This window comes from Anticarsia gemmatalis, chromosome 11, assembly GCF_050436995.1.
Source record: "Anticarsia gemmatalis isolate Benzon Research Colony breed Stoneville strain chromosome 11, ilAntGemm2 primary, whole genome shotgun sequence".
Taxonomy (NCBI): Eukaryota; Metazoa; Arthropoda; class Insecta; order Lepidoptera; family Erebidae; genus Anticarsia; species Anticarsia gemmatalis.
The window spans coordinates 7776793-7794770 of NC_134755.1; the positions used below are offsets into that span (position 1 = coordinate 7776793).

The 17978-nt window shown below is 36.5% G+C and overlaps 1 protein-coding gene across 1 annotated transcript in view; it reads right to left on the reverse strand.

Annotated features, from left to right (window-relative positions):
* The window catches only part of fru (sex determination protein fruitless), a 73077-nt gene that overhangs the window by 25396 nt on the left and 29703 nt on the right, over positions 1-17978 (reverse strand). Inside the window, exons 2-3 of the mRNA XM_076119939.1 lie at positions 4094-4123; positions 3478-3581 (exon numbers count right to left, since the gene is read on the reverse strand). The gene's annotated coding sequence lies outside the window, so the exon portion shown is untranslated. The remainder of the gene's footprint in view (positions 1-3477; positions 3582-4093; positions 4124-17978) is intronic.

Here is a 17978-nt window from a genome sequence, read left to right on the forward strand (position 1 = left end):
TTTCATAGCGACAAAGTGGGCAATGAGCTCGTCACTGCGTGCGTTTCTGAACGTAACTTGTCGTACGGAATCGCCTGCGCAAGTACTACTGGCGTCTACTCACAGTCCAATATAAAAATACCACTGTATTGTCTGTATTATATGCCAAGGAATAGTTTAATGTTTAATATCCAGCTACTTAGTTTTAGTGATGCTTGCAGTTTTAAAGTTTTGGAGATATGCGTACTTTCGAGAATGCAGTAAGGAAATAGTGGAACATTGCCATATAGGTAAACATATTCTGAATCTAGAATACTAGTTGATATGTCTCCTTCTCTTTGGTAGAGTTTTTAGTACTTGTACAAATACACGCCAAGGATGACTTTTATGGGTGCGACTCAAAAATATATGAAATGAAACCAGGGTATCAAGGTTTGTTTGAATTCGAAGGACAAAACCTGGGTAAATAAAACATTTCTTCATTTCTTTCTATGAAAGCGTGCCGCAGCGGCAAGCGGCGTAACCGACCGAGGAACTGGGGAAAAGTGGCCGTTTGCCTGTTATTCCCTCAACCCCTTGCATTTCCCTGAACTCCGCAAATGCATTGAATATTTAGTTAAGACAAATAAAATCAAAACTTACAACGATTCAATCGAATGCTTTAATTTCAGCGCTTTTTATAACATTCTGAATTAGTTTCCTTGAGTTTACTAGTCACGCAACTAGAAAAAATGTGATTATAGACAGGAGATTACCTAGTTGAAAGCAATAATAGTAAGTACAACATATTTAAACTAAGAGCCGAACTGCTGTCAGAGGAAAAGGGATACCTACAATACCTGGAAATTCTACGAAGTAGCGAGAAAAATAAAATCTAATCCCGTTCTATAAAAAAACGTTCTAAAGAAGTCTGATGTTTTTTCTTCTAAAGTAAAATTCTTAGTTCGTACCTAAACGTGATAAAGTACTTGCTTGCTTAATATTAAGGTACTTGATTTTAAACTTATTGTAATATTCTTTTATTCGTTAAATTGAGAATTCGGTTAAGCACATAACATAACGTTTTAAAGTTATATCTTAGGAAAAACTTCTACTGTTTAACCTAGAATACCTAGTATTTGTTCTAATAGTGATAACAGTGTAGGTGTAAAACTGTAGAGCGTCAGTATTGTTGGAGGTTGTTCGTTCGTTCGTGACAAATCTTGTAAAGTGCACTTACAGCCCGTTGGTCCGACGGGCATGCGGTCCCATCAATATTCTCCCTATTAAATAACTGCTTATTGACGTATGATACACGCTGAATTTGATCGTTAATTACTTGTGAAATATTAATATAAAGTGCTTATTCGTTCTTTACAATTTTGTAGATTTTATTGTTTAATTGTTCAATAAGTGCCTACGTTGTATTGTATTTAATTATCGGTATCGTTTTTCATCAATTATATTTATTGTTATTGAATGACCAAAATCGGTAATTAAAGGATTGGTATTTCTGGTGTGCCTCAGCAGCTTTCATGCTGGGAAATTGCCAAAAGTAAGTATTTGTTACACGAATCAATTCTGAAAATATAGTGGTCGTCAATCTTAATAATTTATGAACCAATTTTGTTAATAGCTTCAACGTGTAGTTTTCTATTAGGAGTAGTTATACCTTATCAATTTTTATTGCTTATCTTCCGTTTTTCGTCAGAGTGGTGGACTCGAGCCGTAGTTCATCATTCGTCCGAAAAGGCAACAAACGAGAAAATCTTATGTTTTTTCCTTCGGGTATATGTTTCTCTGTGGCGATTTAACCATTAAGTATTTAAATATCGTATTAGATATATCTATTAGTTCATAAAAAATATAGTCCAATAGAAGTCAATTAAAAAAATAATAGCTTTTACAATATACGACGATACTTTCATAATAACGTGTCATAAATATATGTTATTAAATAACATTCTACACTATTCTCGTTTGAGTTACGTAAAACTAATATCCTGTATAAAAATATGAAGACCAAGATTTTTTCCAATAAGACCTTCCGTCAAGGCAGGTCAAGGTGAGGTTTTTTGCTATTTACTTCATACAGGCTTCAGGTTAAGGCTTTTATTTATCACTATTCAGATTTTTTACTCCAATGTATTTTTTTGTTTTATCTTAATATTTTAATGCCATCAAAAACATTCTGTAAAAACTTCAAGTCTCGCCGTAAAAAGTTGTGAGATCTATATAATACCAAGTCGATTAATCTATTTAGTCTCTACATAAAGGACCTTCTGTCTTAAGTTATTACGTATGTTATTATCATGCCAATTTAAAAAAAAAATACCTCTAAAACAAATAGACCGACCTGGCCATCGCATGATTTGATTATTAGTTTCTATCACTACACAGCACGACGAGAAGTTAATGCTCCTGAAACGTTAATGGCGAATTTGTGTTTTCTTGCGATGACCAAGTCGATCTATTTGTTTTAAAGGTATTTTTTTTTAATTGGCATGATAATAACATACGTAATAACTTAAGACAGAAGGTCCTTTATGTAGAGACTAAATAGATTAATCGACTTGGTATTATATAGATCTCACAACTTTTTACGGCGAGACTTGAAGTTTTTACAGAATGTTTTTGATGGCATCTCACTTCTTTTTGTAGAGCGAACATAAGTCCAATTTGTATGGAAAGACGTTTTTTTTTCATAATAGAAGATATTTTCCTATGGGTATGTTGTTCAGTTTCATGGGCTAAACACCCTTACCCACCCTATACCCCTTCCCGTTATGCCTCATATAGTAGGTACCTATTTACACCTATTTATTTTATTTTCTACAGTAATAATAATTCATTAACTGCAAATGTAACCTTGTAATCTTATACATTTATATGGGATTACAAAGTTATTGTTGCAGTTGGTGTATTTAGAAAACTGGACCGAAATTAGAAAATATTAAATTTTTCTCATGATTAAAACACTAAACCCTATTTGTTTTCTAAATTTTAAGCTTCTAAGTCTGCTAGAAGTACCTTAGACTTTTGATGATCGGTGAGTCAGTGAGTCAGTGAATCAGTGAGTGACAAAATTCAAAATTTTAACAAGTTGTCATTCTTAAACTACTGGTTCAAATTGACTGAAATTTTAAATATACCGTGTTTATACAATGACTGATTAGTTGCTGAAAATCCAGGCTTCTTGTTTTATCCACAACGAAATTATAGGGGTGTCAAAAATAGCCCGAATTGCTTCGAGAAAAGGATGTTACGGCCGTGCCGCTTTTTTTTTGCTCGACTTGCGGGGGCACTTCCGTGCCCCCAGATTACATATTTGTGAGCGTCATTTAATATTGTTTTAAAAACTGCGGTGGCCTAGCTTCTTATATTATTATTTTAAGTAGTCACAATTTTTTTAATAACCTTTTTAGGTTTTTGTTATTGGGTCGCGGGTTCTATAAACTTTATTAGTTTGTAACACTCGCAAACTTGCTGAAAATTATAGTATTCAGTAGTTGAACTCACCCTTTGTAGTTAAATTCATCCGTCCCTCTTCAGCGTTCGCAACCAATCAGCACCGATTTACGTTGGCTGCGGGCTTATTAATTTTGGTATGCCGGCTAATTACCCTGCGAATTTGCGAAGTACTCATTCAAGTGCCATGAATTAGGATCTGTGTCGGTGTGTTAGTGTGCGTGTGTGTGCGGTTGCGTTCAACGTAACAGATACAAGAGGCACTTGGCGCAATTGTGCCACCTCTTCGTTACATCGAGTACCAGGCGAGCATGCCACCTAGAGAGCTCTCGTTTAACTCACACAAGTATAAAATGAAATCAGTGTGCGAATGAGTATTTCAGATTCGGTACGGTCAGCGGGTGGAGGTGTGTTGATGTAAGACAGTTTGGCTGCTGCTGTATGGGTAGGCTTACGTGTCGGAGTTTCCCTTCAGTGACGTAACGTCCGCGCTTAAAGTTGAAGTCGGCGTTTGTTTGCGATGTTTCCGCATAGTTTGAATGAAAAGTAGTTTTGTGTGCTTCAGTATAGTTTTGTAAACCTAACGAAATCTAGTTGATAGTGTACCAAGAATGTGTTTGTGTGAGTGAGTAGTAGGTAACAGATATGTATCCTAAAGTATCCTTACGTTAGCAATGGAGTTTTCCTCGAACGTTATCTGAAACAAACAGATAAAAAGTTTAGACATTATTTTGTAAATTTTCGTTACAAATGGTGTGTTTTCTAACATAAATCAGTTGGGTGAAAGAGAGAACTGATACACTTGTTATCGTCTAAACTATTACCTATGAGAACACTTTCACGACAACACGAACAGGTGGTCTCTTTATTTTCATTACAGTTAAACTTTGTTGAGCTACTTATCAACACGACTGTATCAAGTTTATAAAGCACGTCTACAAGTCACTAAGAAGGTATATGTAAACAACAAAGGATACAAAGGAGCTTTTGTGTTTACTTTTATCGGCTTTTTAAAAGTATTGATAGGACATTAGAGGCGTAAGATGAATGTGAAAAGATTGTCACATCGCACAATAGCGCTAAGTAGTGCGTAGGTGGTATTCAATGTTATCATGTTCTCAGTACTTAAAGGTCTTATGATTGTTCTTTGAACAATGTTTTCTGAGAACTGTAATTTTTATAAAAGAAAAATTAAACATCTTGAATTTTTTGTACAGTAGAAATACACAAATTATATAATTGCTGAATAGAAGAAATCATATCAAGCATAATAAAATTGACCTTTCTACCAACTGAAACTTTGTAAAAATATCTGAAAAACATGTCAATTTATCACCTCGCGTAACAGTGTTCAATTTGAATTTGATCATTGAATCACGGCTATTATTTAAATTAAGGCAAAATCACTTTAACATTGTTTTTTTTTAAACATGATACCTTATTAATAAATATTATCAACCAATACTAGCTGGTGTAGTGATAGTGTAGGTTTTATGATACAAATAAATAAATTAAATTAATATTGCGATCTATGTTATGACTTTTCGTAGTTGTCGATGTCATACAAGTTCAGTGTTGTTCACAAGACATGGAAAACAAAATGTTTATAGAGCTAACAGATGAAGATAAAAAAAATACTACTCACATTCTGTAAAAAAAGCAATTGAGCCTGATAAAAAGCTTATCTGGCATTGTTATAATAATATGAACTGGTTTTAAAGTTTACAAAAATCTGTGTTCCATAAAATATGTACACTGTATGAGCCTGAATTTTCCTGAAAGGTTAGACAGGCGTATGTCGTAAATAACTTTATTTGTTTTCCATTGAAAATGCAGATTTTAGTAAACGTTGTATGATTTATGTAACATATATTATGAAGCTAGAAAATGGAACTAAACTATTGCCTTATTTATTCACAGCTTCCCTCTTCTTCTTCTTCGTGTCAATGGTTTTTTTATTTTTTAGGTACCTCCAGTTTTATATAAACAGTAAATAAATACGAGTATATGTATTATTATGTAAATATATATATACATATATATGTTATAATAATAATTAGATATATATTCAGATGTGTTTCGACCAAAAGTCGGCAACGGCAATGGCGTCATGGCTTGCCTCGGATAAGTCCTTCTTGGTACAGTTGTACGGGCACTTAGGGCAGGAGAGCAGGTGTGCCATTGTCTGGGAGGGAGCCCCACAGTCGCAGCCCTTTGAAGACGAGTCAGAGAAGCCCCACTTTGCCATATTTTCTCTGCACCGGCCAACCTGGGATCTCAGGCGATTTAATGATCTCCAGGTTGGCCAGGGCAGTTGATGTCCCGGAGGTAAAATCTCTGCTGGTTTAGGGAAGTCGGCAGGTACTGGATGTTTATTAGTCCACATGCTCTCTCTAGCCACTCGTGGGGTTACGTCCGTAGATCCAGTTCTTAAAAAACTTCTCCGGCTTTTAAGTCGTGCGCGACACATTTCGTAGTTATACAGTGGGTGGCGAGTGTCTGTCTCTTGTTTACGTTTCTCCACTGCACAAGCTACTTCGCGACGTATTTCGGGTGGAGCTATACCTGCTAGGGGGTAGAGTAAGTGGAGCGGTGTTGGTTTAAGGCAGCCCGTTATTATGCGACATGTCTCATTAAGAGCTGTATCGACTTCTTTGGCATGGGCGGAGCGGTGCCACACAGGGCACGCATATTCTCCAGCCGAGAAGGAAAGTGCGAGACCTGTGGTTCGGAGTACATGTGGCGCTGCCCCCCAGGACGATGATGTGAGACGTCGCAGCAGGTTGTTTCGAGCTCCGACTTTCTGCTTTGTGTTATAGCAGTGAGCCCTAAAAGTCAGAGCACGGTCCAAGTAGATGCCCAGGTAGCGCGGATGATTGCAGTGTTCTATGTTTACACCTCGCCACGATACATTGAGAGTCCTTTTTGCCTCACGGTTACGCAGATGGAATACGCATGCTTGTGTCTTGGATGGATTTGGCTTTAGAGCGTTGGCATCGTAGTAGTCGCCAAGTCTATCCAGTGCTAGTGTGAGTAGTGCTTCGGACTCTTCAAAGCTCGGCGTCTGGGCTGCTAGTGCAAGGTCGTCTGCGTAAATATAGCGTTTGGTACCTGGCGTTTTGGGTTGGTCATTTGTATAAATATTGAAGAGTGCAGGAGCCAGAACACTTCCTTGTGGGAGCCCATTTTTTTGAACACGCCATCTGCTTTTGTTATTATTTATGTGCACCTGAAATCGCCTATTGCTTAGAACTTCCCGCAGTATATTGATAAAGCCTAAATCACCGGTCAAAGTATAAGCTTTCCCCAGTAGTTTTCTTACGTTGACGGTATCATACGCAGCGGTCAAGTCGACGAAGACGACCCCCGTTACGTTTTTAGTTTCAAAGCCATCCTCAATGTGTTGTACCAGATTGAGGGTTTGGCTTGTGCAAGATTTGCCTGGACGAAAACCGGCTTGCTCCGGTATCAGTGTTGGTTCTAGGATGGGGGTGAGGCGATTTAGTAACATTCTTTCGAAAAGCTTGTATGTGTGACATAACAAGGAAATGGGACGATAGCTTTTTGGGTCCGATGGGCATTTGCCGGGCTTAATGAGTGCAATGACTTTAGTTCGTCTCCACAGTTTTGGGATCTTTAAGTCTTTCAGGCATGAGTTGAACATATCCAAAAGCCATGATGTCGCCACGGGGCCCAGGTGTTTAATTTGTTCTGTTGTTATGTCATCTATACCAGCAGCTTTACCATATTTTAGTGAGTGTATGCCAGTGATTATTTCATTTAATGTGAATGGTTTGCTAATGTTGCTATGGTTATCATTTTCCGTGCTAGTAGTTGGTGTTTTGGTTCTGGTCAGTCGTTGCGGTGGTTTTCCGTTCAACAATAGTTGGTGGGCAATTTGATTTGCCGTTACCTTTCCAGGGTTTATGGGCTTTGGTGGATCTCCCGCGAGTTTTCTGATAGTGGACCAGGCTTTTTTGCTGTTGTGGGTCATATCGACGCTATCAACAAGCCTCATCCAACTCTGCTTGCGGCTCTCGCTTACCAAGCGCATCAACTCCTCTCCTGTCGAGAGCGTCTCCTCCGAGAAGGGGTCCTTCTCGTAGAGAGATTGGTAGTGGGAAAGCAATTTTGCAGAGTCACCATTTAAGCCGGGTATATAGGGTGTACGACAGCCTCGAGGGATACACTTACGGGAGGTTTTCCAGACAATATCTACAAATTGATCGTAATTGTTGGGTATAGGAAGTAAGTCAGCTAATTTTGAATCTACAGTATCTGAGAAAAGCTCCCAGTTAGCTTTGTGGAAGTTAAAACGACGGCGGAAGGGTACGGTAGAAGGTTTAACAGCAGCTTGGATTCGGCAGACTATCGGCCGGTGTTGGGTGTGTGGGATAGGCCCAGAAACGGTTTTTTCACAAAGCTGACTGATAATGTTACTAACAAAAATCAGATCAGGGTTGTAGCCTCGTTGCCATCTCCTACTATTAAAAGATGACGGGAGTTTAGGGTCATGGATGAGTGCAAAGTCCATACTTTCTGCCCATGTTTCAACAGCAACACCGTCCGGGTTCGTTTCAGCGTAGCCCCAAGCTGAGCTGTGACTATTAAAATCTCCAGTGATAATTTTTATGGGGTGGTTGTTGAAATTTGCTGTACTGGTAAATAAAAAGGGGATATTTGGTGGTTTGTAAATTGAAGTGACGGTGCAATTCCCGATATCGACTGTGATTATCTCAATTTCGTTTTCATCGCTGCATGACACTGATTGTATTGCAAGTGACGGATTTGCAAATATTGCACTGCCGTGTTTTGCGTGAGGGATTTCAGCTATTAGTGACATCCCTTGTATCATTGGTCTACTTTGTTCTGGACCCCTATGAGTTTCTTGAACGCACAGAATGTCACATAGCATGTTTTTGCACAGCGTTGTGAGGATTTTAGATTTCTCTAGAGAGAAACCTTCAATATTTATAGACACGACAGTTACTGTGGGTTGAAATGGATTTGGCGTACCATGTTGACGCCGTGAGGTATGGTTTTGAGGGTGTAAAAACCTGTTTTGGCCCTCAGAAGGGCCGTTTTGACTCTGAGACGAGTCATTGGTATCTGGAGGTAGAGGCGGGGTGTTTTGCCTAGAGTTTGAGAGTACCATTGTGGTGAGAGGATTAGTCAGCCTAGGTTCTGCGTTACCGAACCTAGCTGCTTCCAGGGTGCGCCGCGGTCCCTCAAACATTGTAAGATTAGATCAGATCACAATCTCGCCCTAACTGTTGCAGGGACTTTTACAAACATACAAACAATGGACACAAAGTACAAACAGAGAGAAACAACTATTTGCGGATCGTACAAATAATTGTTCCGTGTGGAAATCGAACCCTCTCGACGCAATGGTACTGGCGTGGTGACCACCTTAACAACTGCGCTACCTATGCACGTGGATCTAAGTAATATTTAATTATTTCGTTCATATTTGTAGCTGTATCTACTTTTATAGATGACCATTAACAAATAGATTCGTCGTCATTGAGATACAAAGCCTTCAAAACAACGACTATCTCCTACGCATTTGATAACGTTAAGGTAACCTTGCAAAGGAACAGTTTGTTATACGTCGAGTTGACACATCTCGTTAATTATAACCATATCTTATATCTTAGGCCATACATAAATTGTGACCGTTCAATGATTGATAGTCACAGCACAGGCTCTTGAGAGTGAAATTGTATCAGAGCCATTACGCACGTAACACGTTCTGATAGCCGCAGACAAACTTCCCTTGCTGATTGAAATATTAGTTGCACTAGTTTAGTGATTCGTTCTATGCGTTAGCACCTATTTATACGTCCAATAACTAGTTTTACAAGGGGATTATCCCGGTAATTACCTTGATTCAATTGATGTTTCGGTCAGACTCTGGTGGTGAAGTTGACAACTTAATCCTCGCTTAATATTACGCGATAGAAAATTAACTAAAACAATAAGAAAAGAAATTGTTGTATGTATGTTAACAATTCTTATCGATTGACTTGCCTGCTGTCCGTCAATAGGGTGTAAAGAGTTTAATTTTTTTTTAAGTAATTCCAATACAAAAGCTTACCTGCATTTAAACAGTTATATTGAAAGTTACGTGAGAATAACGGATTACCACAAACTGGTGTAATCCGAATTGCTACGCCGTTATCAAAATAAATCCGTTTACGTTTGATTGCAACGCGATAATATCAGTCTAATAGGGAAGTGCAGGTACTCACTACAGACCAATTTGAAGAAAATGGTTCCGTTTAGAAAAAATATAACAATCTACTATTTCATGCATCTAAGAATAGTCAAGTTTACAGATAATTAAGTATGTAGATACCATGTAGAGACCTGGAACCTGTATCCCAACCTATACTAATGCTTATTTCCCAGCACAGTGTCTTTCAAAGGTTGTTGAAGAGATTTAAAACCTTTATAAAGTAAACCAACCACGTAAATAAATCAGAATAGAATTAATCACGACTATCTACTCCGTCCAGTGGACATTTGTATCTAAATGAAGCAGTGTATCTAATAAAATATCGTGTGTTACTAAGTGCCGCCCCCAGTTCGTTTGTCGCAATCGGGGTCGCGCTACAAAGGAATTTGCAATAGAATTAACAAAGCTGTGATGACCAGTTGTGTATATAGGATGGTATCACCATTCGCCCCACGTACTTCAGCCAGTTACATCAATTTAACAGTATCGAGTCGCCCGCACACTTCCGTCTATCCGATTTAATACTATCACCAAGATTTGCATGTCACAGGACGCATGCTACCCGGGGCAAATGCCGTTGTATTACGTAACAGATTGTATTGTGCACCAATATACCTGGATAAATTAATTTTCCTAGCATTAACATACTCTTGTGATTGACTATACTCGGTCCGAGTAATTGATTATTTGAATCAATCTATATTAGCACAAAGCCAACTATGAGGTGTAGATTGGTTCATTAACGCCTCAGTAATTTTCTGTAATTACATCTAGGAAGGCAATTTCTTATTACCTGGCTAAATTAATTATTACTAACTAAGAAAGTCAATAATGTAAGTGAATCTACATTTTACAAGAAAAGAATTCATTATAACTAGGGATGAATTCATTAGCATACCGCTATATTAGTTGGCGAGTCTCCCTTTCTGACTCTTCTTAATTAAATGTAGATATAATATCTACGTGACACGCAAGCTTATAAATTCTTTAAAATAGATAGAAGTGAAGACGTGACAACTGCCGCCGTTGCAGATGACATTTCAAAATTCAAGATAAATTACCATCAGCTGTTTCTTTTTCAAGGTGTAACAAAAATTATTTTGGACAAGATCCAGTTTATACAGGATATCCTCGCTTTTCAAGTGTGTTTAATGCGCAGAAACCGCAACACCAAATTTATAAGTTAGCAATGTGTTTTCTTGTAAGCACATACTTAAGAGGCTTAAATGTTCTTAAGTCTATTAATCTGATAGGTGAATACGACGAGTCGACGAACAATAGAATCGACTCAATACGAATTTATACGTGGCTTTGTGTCGAGTGGCTGTGGCCGTTTTAGTCCTATAATTGACCATTTAGCTTGTAGCAGGTTACAGGTAACGGAGCCATAGCCTTCAGCGGTACGACGGACAGAGCTCGGCCATCAGCCGAGGGGACACATACATGCATTTGCATAACAAAGAAACATCTGTCTGCACCGTAGGCCGTGTGTTTGTGTAACATCGGATTTGTTTTCATGGACAATGCCTGAAATACCGAATCGTGTATTCATTTACGCAGCAGATATCGGTGCATGTTGCAGTTGAATTTGTCTTAATAAATCTCATCGCATTGTTTTGTTTGTGAAACTTTGAATTGTTGCTCTATTATTGTTGTTTGTTTTAAAAATTATATCTTAGGTTTGTTTTTATACATTGCCGGTCAAGGACTTGTGATAGATATCACTGTAACTAGAATGTATATTTGTGATGTCTTGATCTGTTTACCTTTTCGACAATTTTTTAACAGGTCAATGTAGAACTCAGATATTTTTTCAAACAGTTCTTCTTTAGGCTTTCGCCTTTGATTGGATTTTAAAAACTTTAACAAGAATTACAACTTTTTAATCAATAGTAATCATAGGTATAGACATATGATTGATCATGATTGTTACATAACATGAAAAATATTTATTTACCTTTATTATTCAAATTCAAATCAGCTCGTTATTGTACTGTAATGATTTGAATGTGTTCAATGTGTAATTTTAATATCATGAATATTATAATGCGGGTTTGTTGTTTGATTTATTTAGCTTTAGTTACCTACTGGTTAGTTATAAAAATAAGAGGGTCTAATACGAAATAATATGCAAAATTTTTTTTACGCAAAAACACGTCGAGTCGTAACTTTTGAATGATAATACGCATATTACTTACGCTGGTAAAAAGCATTTTAATGTATATTCATACATACATACATAAAATCGTGCCTTATTCTAATAGGGTTAGCCAGAGACCAAAGAACACTACTTGGTACGATCCATACAAACTTCCCTTGCCTCATTCACACATATAATACACATACATCTTGTCATACGGGACCGCCAGTTACGAGTACTACGCACCAAACCTTTTTTCAAGACATCGCCAATGTGAATAGTCAATGTGTTTGTCATAAAACAGCTACAAAGCAAAATAATTTTTAAGCAACAATGTAACTTTATTATATAGGTTATCTGTAAGTTTCCACATTGCGTAACGTCGACTATAGTTACTATACTACGTGTTACGTAAGAAGGTTGAAAACAAAACGAGTTGGCACATAGTTCGATGCCAAACCTCATGTCAGCGAAGTTCGATGTAATAGCCACCGGTACGGACTAACTTGTTCCACTATCTTACACATTACACAGGGGAAGTAGATATTTTACATACTTTTGCATCGGTAATGTTAGATTTCTTTTGATCACGCGATAAAACCTAAGTACGCCGTATTTAAATACAACAAAAAACAAGCGTCCTCTTTGTTTCTATTTGTATTCTAAAATTAATTCCACAATAAAAATAAAACATATTTTATCAATGAAAAATACATTTCTACATAAATTTTCTGACAAAACCCCGTACAAAATTCGTTAATTACAATGAATAAAACACTTTTATTTGCAATTGCGTTGATGAATACCACCGATGTAGCTATATTGTCAATTAAAACCGCGAACTGACTCGGTAATGTAAAATTGTTATTTTCATCACGTGTGGCGATAATAGAGCCTCTGTCCACACTCCACGAATAACGAGATATGATTCATTACACGTTACAGCCCGCTTCATTGATACAACCACAACTAATTTGTTAAGAATTGTGTGCAATTACCACAATTTACATTATTTTGGAGATTATTTTTCATTATAAAGTAATTTAAAGGTTTTCTATAAAGCACTAGCTTAACCTTATGGTCTTATGGAAAGGTTGGTTTATATATCCACCAACTGGGAGCCAATGAATAGTCATCGCAAACGCAGGAGACGCAAACGAAGATGTCAAGGTGACCCAGATGCATTTGAGAAGGACTGGCCGAGACTTGCCGCCGATAAGTTGATTTGGAAAGAAAGATCTACGCCCAAATAAAAAACATATTGTTGGTTACAATTAGCCAAAGAGAGCAAAAGTCTTAGTTTAATGCGTTAATTAAAATAATAATTACCTCTCTTCTTTCATTATCTTTATGTAAATTTAAATAATTATCTTCTCTAGTTTTTACAGCAAAATTTTACAAAGAACCAGCAACTTTAATTATCGCAACCAAATGAGAAAAAAGAAGAAACTGTTTCTTCTTATAATTTATGTTGTAATTAATGCTACTACCCATTCTAGTACTAAATGGAGCTTTGATTTTATTTACAGGCAATAAATTAGGTAGTTGGCAACAACGCCTGAAGGACTGTGGCAACTAGCGTATTCTTAGAGAAAATATATGTGCATACTTCTATTTTGTCCAAAAATCCTTCAATGATGTCTTGAGTCCTTTTGTTATAAAGAGCCTTCTGGGCCAGCTTGTGTGACCTAAGGAAACTAGAATCTTAGAATTCTAATAGCCATTGCAATTCAACGTTAAGGATGTTTTTTTTTACTTTTAGAACTTGTCTATATGTCCCAGACTATTTGGTAATATATGTCTGTGAAAGAGGTTTAATAAGGCAAATTGCAGTTCATTAAACAACTAAACACTCTCTTGGAAACTGTTTCAGTTCGAATCCGTACTATATAACAATTAAAATAAAATGTATTCTTGATACAATTTTGTCTGAGACCTTATCGGTGGATATAAATTTCAGTTTGCACTCGCTGTCATTTTACAATGCGTATATTTGTAACAATGGAACAAATTGACCGTCGCACCGACCGACGAAACAATGGGCACAATCATGAATCCAGTTTGTCAGTACACAACCAGCCGCGATACAATTATATTAACCGTAATCAAAGAAAGCTTAGAATTCTGTATTTATAAAAATATTGCACGTGTCCGAGCTGTTGATTGTTTTTTATTCATAACCTTTGACCGCACGTTTGGAAAATAGGGTTGGCAACATACTGTTCTGCAAGTTTTTCGTTAAATATACAGAAGTGCGAGTAATTCAGATCCTTAGACATAATCATATATCCAGTAGTTTAGTTACATCTTGACCTAGAGGCTTAAAAAATGTAGGGTCTATCTTTTCATTTATTTTGTAGAGTTATTTTTTTCCGTTCAGTTTACAAACTACAAAGTAGCGGAAAGAGACAGTCAGCTAACTGTAAGTACACATTCTATCCTCCTGCCTACCAGGGTACCTTTTTTTGGAGTATGCTGTTGAAATTTTAGTATAACGTTGACAATAGGATATGATATACAGGAAAAATAGTTAAAAAAATCCTTCATGGGGAAAATCGGTTTTTCCCTATGTCCTTTATGTAGGACAAAGTGACTATATTACTATGTGATTTATGAAGGACATAGACTAGTTTTAAGGTAAACAATGGGTTTTGGATAGGAATATAATACAAATTAAACATGTTTTTAATTGTCAGAATTGTATGTCCGTCTCACAAAGTTGAAAATAAAACGAAAGGAAAACTTATTTCAAACAAAACTATCAGAATTAAACTTTCCTCATCTTCAACAATTCTTAATAACTTATTAATCGTTAATTAGGAACATAATTAACGGATCAATCAAGTTTCATGAATACTTTTACCAATATACGACTCTATGTTTTGGTGGAAATCGAAAAAACTATTCTTGTTTGGCGTAAAACAAAAATATCCGCACATTTTTTGCTAAATACAGTGTTTTTTATGACATTAACTCTTTCTACATCGCGACTGTTTTGCTCCATGATCGAGTAAATGTGCAGCAGCTTTTGGACGGCTTTCTCTCTCCCTCTTGTGCTTAGACTCTATTTCCTCGTACTCATCGTCATCCTCATAGTCGTCATCTCTTCCTTCATTATCCGAAATAAGCTAAATCCAACTTATATTTGCTCAGCTGCATGACATTTCTCTTATGGGCACCCTTTTCAACCTGAACAATGCGGTAATGCAGCCATGCATTAACCACGGCAAGGTCAAAAAGCTATGGCATTGTCGGATATAGCCACAAATATGTTGAAATATGTACATATGTACTTTATAAAGTACATCAGAAGTCTAAGTACTAAAACTTTTATTGTCTACATTTGTCCTCTGCAAAGGACATAAAACAAAAAATCATGGTGTATTGAATATTTTATAAAATTATATCGAACTACCAGTGCACATCATCATTTTATAGTCTTAATTAATTAATTACCGCATAATATCCATTAAGAACCAACATTTCAATAAGATTCAAATCGATTAACGTACCGCTGTGGGTACGCACCGACACACGTCCACCTTCCGTCGCCATTACGTAAAAAGGGAACCACACGGCAATTGACTTTTACCTATATTTAGTAACCTAGATATTCGATAGATGTCACCATCTAAATCTTTTGGGACTACCAGTTTAAAAAGCGACAAAATATTTTTTTGAAATTTATCCGGTCTTATGTCCTGTTTGTAGTACAGATGTAGGCAGGAGGCTATATCACTACCCTATTATTAATCTTAACAAAGTGACACTGAGGAAAAGATTTAGCGCACAGTTTGTAGAAGACTATTTGGCAACCTCCAACTTCTATCCTCCAAGCAATGCCGGAATATATTATAAGTTATAGAAAATTGCTTTATACATATTACAAAGCTTTGTTACAAAAGGAGATTAACACTGTCATAACAGTTACAATAAAAATCTTCTTAAGTAGTCTCCAGTTATTACGAGTATGTTTCTGCTAGAATGTGACTGGTAGGTACTCCTTGATCTCCTGACTCCTTTTACTTTCAATAACGTTAGAACCAAAAAAACATAAATCTTTAGCAGCATCAACATTCATTTCTTTCGGCACCTAAGAACGAGTGTAACGAAAAAGGTATTTAGGTGGCACATTTCCAATATCACCAATAAAACTAACAAAGACCTCAAGAGAAATACAATTAACTCAGACATCGTATGTATTTGAAATTAAGCTAAAAGTTATTCAACAAAAGTACTGCAGAATTAATTATATCCTTAGCAGCAGATCCGCAATATATATCGTTGAACGCAGACCATTTTTCTTGTCGTTCTGTATTACAGGTCACTTGGTGCGGCTAACTTATTTCCGACAGGGTCGCTTGTGTCACACCGTATTAAAACTTTTGGGGATCTCATAAAAGAAAACACTTTTTGTAATTTTATTGATGCGCCTTAATGAAAACTAAGGAGATCTTTACAAATAATTGTGTTATTTTATCTGCAGTATAGATAATCCATGATAATATAGTTAAGGAAAAGCAGGACTTGAAATGCAACGGCCATTTCTATAATCGCTTAAAGAAGGCACTGTGAAATTCCATTATGTTAGTTATGTGTAATATGTATCTATGATAATAATAAAAACAATTGCGGTGTTTTGTCTCGGGCACGTATCTGTTCGGTTTGATAAATGTTTTTCGTCAAGTTATTCCAGTCGTGGTAGACAGTGTAAAATTGCATAAGCCTTATACTTTATTCAACACACGTATTGTAAATGTAAAGTCACACAACTCGCCACTTTGGCTTCGATTCAAGAAATCAGCAGTATAGGGCCCGTTTTGTTCAAAGAAAATTTAATTTCAAAATTCACTCTAACAAGATTGTTAGACATGTAAGAATAACTTCATGAATACTTTTTACCTTTTGCGTATGCTGTTTTTACGTCACACCAATTCGTGATTTTAAGAGAAAGAAAAATGTATATTTCATTATTATTAAATGCCTCTGTATAGCCCATTGAAGTTTATAATTATAATTTTTTTGATGAGGTTTATTCCTTTATTGCCCTTTTGGCAACTATATTACGCAATTGTCATAAGACTTTTAATATCTGGAGGTTAGAGTACTTCAATACAATGTACAAAAAGTGCAATTATTTTAATTCATAGTCAGGTAGGGTGACTAGGAAAAATGCTTACACCAGCAATTATATTAATCATCGGCTGGGCTTATAATTCAATCAATATAATTTATTAAAAAGTTATACCTAGTATTACTGCTGGTCTTTCGTGGGAATTTTAACATTTATAACTGCATTATTCAATGTATTATACATTGTTAAGGTAAAGTCGAAAGGCAAACTGAGTAGTACTATCCATCAGACTGATGTTTCCGTTTAATTTAAATAGGGAGTTGTATGGATACTAAATTAGATAGAATACGCAGGTAACTGAATACAATCTAGGATACCAGAATTATGGACACTTCAACACATTTAAGTAATATTCACTTGAAATTAAAATAAGCACAATATAAGTAATGTTATAACATCGTGCTAGATCTAAAGTTCACCTTTAATAGGATTTACTTCATATACCGGTGAATTGCATTTTCAATTAATTGCCGTATGATTGAACCTTTTATCATGTCAACACATTGCGGCAATGAAAGAATATTCGAAAATCACGACTCCGCGGAACTTCAATCGAAATGCCAATCAAGCTTGTCAATTATATTATCTGTAACCCGGCAGTAGTGTCTACAGCTCATAGTTTATTCAATTAAAGAACTTATGACAACATCATAGGAGTGTAGTTCGCTTCCACGAGCGAGCTGTATAAGTATAGGCTCTACAAAGTGTCTACGAACGTTGGCCGTAGCGAGGCGTAGCGGTCCCGCTAGTTTGGCTTGCTTTATCGTAGCTCGGTGTAACCGCGGTTCACGGTCATCAGTGAAGAGCCTTGATTGCAGCCCCTCGCTAACTTACACACATGCGAATAACGTGGTGCACGAGCACACACAAGAAACTGTTCTGTCGTAATTGAGAATTAGATTCTAGTGTGTGTGTCTGTTAAGCGTGTTTACCTTTAATGAGTAATAGGAAAATTAGCTTCGCACAATTGTTTGTGTCGTTTCAGAGTGAATTAGAGCTTACCATGGTTCTTCAGGTGTAATATTATATAATGTTTG